The following is a 5,109-nucleotide window of genomic DNA, read 5'->3' as shown; positions in this document are numbered from 1 at the left end:
ACCCGTTATTGTCGTCCATTGCTTTGGATTGGGTAGGGCGCAGACGCTTTCCCGTTCTTTAGCTTACCTATATACATCTGAGCTGTGGGACTCTGGAATTTAAGGTACTGTACTGGTGCAACGCTCCCCATGTCAATATTATAATCATTTGTAGGTAGAGCGACCCTGAATATTGGGAGTGAGAGTTTGGTTGGAAAGTCTATGATACTGCTGACAAACATGCGTGCACACTAAATGACGGACCTCACTTTTCGGCGTGTAAACTACCGTTAATCAATAGACATGTGTAGTGAGACAAGTGACAGCACCTTATCAAAGTCCGTGCAGCAGATAAAGGTTCTGTGGGTTGTTGGTCTTCGTATTCGAAATCAATCTCATGATTCTGATTAGTGGTACGACTACCGGAGCGTCTTTGTGTGACGAGAAGTAAGCAAGAACGAGTTCACTAACGTATACGCGTGCCATTGTCATGTGGATCGGTCAGTGTGGCAAGGCCAATGGCTTTAACAGGTTAGAGATAAAGCTAATAAAGATCCAGACAAGGTAAGCAAACGAATTTTCAAGTTCACAGATAAGATTCGGCGCCATTTTTGCGTTGGAATGATCACACCTAGAAAATACCGATTCATTTGTTCCAACTAGGGGCCAACAATCCAACCCATACCTCAACTGGTTTTCCATATTTCCGGCGTGACAAACTGCCGTCTATCTTTTCGTCGACCAACGAATTCCCCACCTCGTCTCAACAGTCTCGTTTTTCCTGTCCAATCCTGTGGTCAAGTCGTTCCTCAGTATCACCTTTGACAGCAGCAGACCAGTAATGCAACTATGAGGGAAGAATGTCTCAATGAAAAGTAGGAACAAATGGAAAGGGTAGTGTGAAGCCCCATTTTCTTGGGAAAAACAACGAAGAATAGGATATCTACATAGTAATAAAGCACACTGTCATTTCCATCATACAATCAGGGGGATTGATTCAGCCTCCTTTGCGTCCCTCAACTGACGCATAGCAGGCGAGCTTTAGCTAAACAGTTCGGCCGCTAAATGAGGGCATGCGCGACATAGCCTGTGGAGTTCCCAGCCATGAAGGCGTGGGTTGTCCGGTGCAGGCGTTTCACCAACGGCTTGGAATAGATGAAACGCCACCCAACTGCTGGTATTCTGTGGAGTGGATATTTCAAGATACCTCAGATAGGAGCATCCAATCCTCAACCATGAATTGAAACTGCCCTTGCAGTTGCCTCGTATACATGGCCGTTAATGTTCGGCGGAAGTTGTTTCATGTATTATTAATGACAATTTTTGGAACTGTTCACGTTCTGATTAATTGCGCGTATGCTTTATCTCTCATAGTCCAATCACGGCTTAAGCCGATGCCAATATACTTGAGCCAAACGTTAAGCACGTGACGATGAGAAATCTTTTAAGTAGGATTTTACACTCCGAAGGTTCCAAAACATGGGATGGTCGTCGACGCATTCCTTCAACAGTGATAGTGACTGCTCCGAAATCAAGCGATTTCCATGTGTGCCCCCGGGAACACCGCAGAGATTTTCTGGCATCACGTATATCTGTGCTTACATAATCTCATTTACGGTCAATGTCTTTCGACGAGGCTGCTTGTAATGTATTTCCTAGTAAGCTCTGGCTTGCTTCCCTAACTAGTGACTCGTAGGTTTTTTTTTACTGCTAATTGAGGACCTCGTTTGTTGATTTTTCTGGAAGACTAATGAAAGTCTACACCAAACGAGGCCATTGTCTGGACCATTGTCTCTGCAGCAGGGGGACCGGTTAGCACAATGGTGCCCAGTGCTGCTGATGGATCGGTGGTCAGCACAGTGTTTGAAAATACATCATCATGGCTGAGTTTCCTGTGGTGACTAAGCTTACAACCAAAGCGTACATGTGGTAATTTGACGCACCCTGACTGCAACTGAATTATGTTTTTTATGCACCTGAACTGTTCGTGGTGGACAAATGGATGGTAAGTTCGTGATATAAGGTGACTGGATTAAAGAGAGCTATTGTTGGTTGGTGCATGAACAAAGGGTGTTCGGTAACGCGGATTTTGAGGCTGTTTTCAGGTATCTAGTTGCTCAACGAAGTCTCAGCTCGCGAACTAGGGACTATACCATCATCGGCTTAACCCATTGCCGATCACTGGAAATTCTAATTTTAATCTATTATGAAAAGCGCTGTAACCCATTCGATACCTCCAAATGATCTGTTTTAGATAAAAATTCGCGAATTACCAGGAACGCCACACGTAAACCGTAAGGTAGCGCGACAGAAGTGTATTTGGCACGGGGCCTCAGACTCAACACTGCTTACCTTGGGTGGAGATTGACATCACCTGTGCTCAACAAGGGAGTTACTTCAGATTTAGCGGTGAACCAGTTCGTTTTACACAATTGATCATAACTCTTACTGATATGACGTTCGCACACACTGACTCTGTCGAATGAATAACCACTGACGCGCTGTGCTGGTTTGGAATGCCTTTTTATCCTGCCGAGTGAGTCAGTTGGCAACAGTGAACTGAATTCAACACTTCGATGCATATATGGCGACACTGGTTAGATTTTTAACGCCGCGAACAGATAACAAGGTAACATCGGCACACAGCTCTTACCTCACAAGCCATTGATCACCGTTTCATGGAGTCAAGTTATTGGGAAGGCTGATTTGCATTCCGGATCTCAGCACCACTGAGGACCTTGGAAGTTGCCACCACGCTGAGTTTACGAAGGTGTTAAATTGTATGGATTTGGAACCTAGTTAATGGATCTTCTCAAACGACCTTGGTGAAGATTTTATTCTGACGATTTCAACTCACAACAAGGCGTCGGAATTTCCTCGCTGGCCGAAAGTTCTGCCATCATCAAGTCACAGACTTGTACATCGCAAGTAAATGCTGGCCATTAGCGTTCAGTACTATGATTCCCAAGAGCCAAAGCACCATTTTTTGTCCGTTTTCCAAACTGATTCAGTGGTTTAACTCTGTCGCGGGGATGGAGCGACCATTTCTTCGTATTTGATGACTTAGGAGAATTTCCTACAGAATTATTGCTCAGCTTCTGAATGAGATGTCGTGGGGACATGTATACTGTCAAAAGTACTATTTTAGCCTTCTCGTAGTCCATTTGTTTCGTCGTCCATGTGTCCGGTCACTACAAATCGACTGTTGTGAAGTTCCGGAAGGTCGGACTGATCGACCAATCAATTGTCGCTGTGTGCACATTATCATGCGGTTTTCATTTTATGGCAACTAATGTCGTGTTTTCCGGATTTATTGTGTTCACATATCGGGATAGGTCTCAGGATTTCACTTTCCAAATTCGAGTTGGGGCCTCTCAACTTTTCTTTCTTTGTACCTCCCCAACCAGTCCTCGCCACTCTCAAACGTTCGTCTTTTGATTGCTCCTAATCCTTCATCTTAGTGACTAGAGCCATAATATGAAGTCTCTGTCTTTACTCGATGCTTCTTGGCTGAGGCGATCGATTCGACAATCCGACTTGTTTGAACGTTGTGGTATGTCCAAACCGATGACCCTATGTTGCTACACACTGAAGAGATGTACCGGACACTAGGTTCTTGCAAGTAGTTCTACCAAGTTGCATCCTGCATTGGCGGTTACGGCCAGCCAATGGGCAACCACACTACGGGGTCTTTTGTTGGCTGTAGTAGTAGTTCTTCGAGTGAAGGCGACGCCTTTGCTCTCATGAAAGCAACCAAGCTTTCGACAAGTTCATCGCAAGTGTTGAATCAAGAGATCGATCAATCAATTGTTCCGATAGGTTCAGAAGGAGCCTACCTCTACTGATCTAGATTGTTTCTCACCTTACTGTTATGGTTGTGAGATAGGGACAGTATATTCAGTCCAGGTGTATCATGTACTCACTGCACTTCTATGGGCTCGAATTAAAGAACCTGATCGAATTTGATCGGCATCGTATGTGTGAATAATTCGGGTAAAGTTCAAGGTTCACAATCGTTCCTCATCTGTCACGCATAAATAATCTTTATGGTTGGAACGGCTTCATGGTTCCTGTGGTGTTACGTAATTCTGCTTGCGTACCACAAGATTCAACTTTCACATTCCATCTATACTATAGCTGAGCATTCGCTTGTCAGAGTTGCATAATCACTGCACCACCGCATGATACAACTCACAACAAGTTTCGATCTTACCTTCCAAAACCTACCCATGTGCTATGTGAGGAACAATTGTACTACCTGCCTCCGGCTGAGTGGACACCACTCAGTAAAGATGCTTTGCATGTTCCAGTTTAAACACGCTATTCTGGATCTCAGTAAGAAAACTGACTTTCTGGTTGGTTCTTTCGCGGCCATGTATTGCTTTTGGGATTAGTTCTTCAGCTCCCTGTCTTCTGTTGGTTTTAGAGGTCACAAAGAACATGAGGAAAACCACTGAGTGACCAACTTTTTCCTTAGTGTTAGCCTTTCTTTTTCGTCAGGATGACTAACACCTATCCTCTCGCAATGAGTAGTTCTAATGCCTCATTTTTTCGTTTCCAAACGCTAATGGGATTGCGATTTCATCGGTGCGTTTTCAATGTCGACTACTCAAGCGCATCCGTACCTGCAATACTCAAGTGCTTTGCCCCTAAATAATAGGCTTTAAGATTTCACGCGCGGCCTTCATCCAGTAACAAGATATAGGAAAAGTCTAGAAGCATGGCCAAGCCATTTCATCCATGCCAGTAGCATTCACGTCCAACTCTTCTGTGGGAAGATATTAATTCGTAAGGATTTTTCGAGAACTTTCGTGCAGATGGAAAGCGAGCAGTGTGGTCTATTGTAATTAGATGCCGCTTAGAAGCTGAGGTTAAGAATGGTTGTTCTCAACATCTGTCACCTAAGGGTGTTTGCTTGCTTATTTTCACATCTGCTAGAACGTAACTAAAATGCATCCAAGCTGCACTACCTGTTTAAAATCAGGTGAGTGCTAGTAAACAGCCGTCGAGTGCGCACAGAAGCATCCGTAAACTGTGCTGAGTTCTAGAAAAACATCGGAGTTTGACAGATTGACAGATACCATCATATTTTTATGCAAAGAATGCAATGAAGTGGTAAACCAAAGCTCT

Source organism: Opisthorchis viverrini (genome assembly GCF_000715545.1).
Source record: "Opisthorchis viverrini unplaced genomic scaffold opera_v5_411, whole genome shotgun sequence".
In the NCBI taxonomy this organism is placed as follows: Eukaryota; Metazoa; Platyhelminthes; class Trematoda; order Opisthorchiida; family Opisthorchiidae; genus Opisthorchis; species Opisthorchis viverrini.
The sequence above is the reverse complement of the archived record's forward strand: the minus strand, read 5'-3'. Positions refer to the sequence as shown.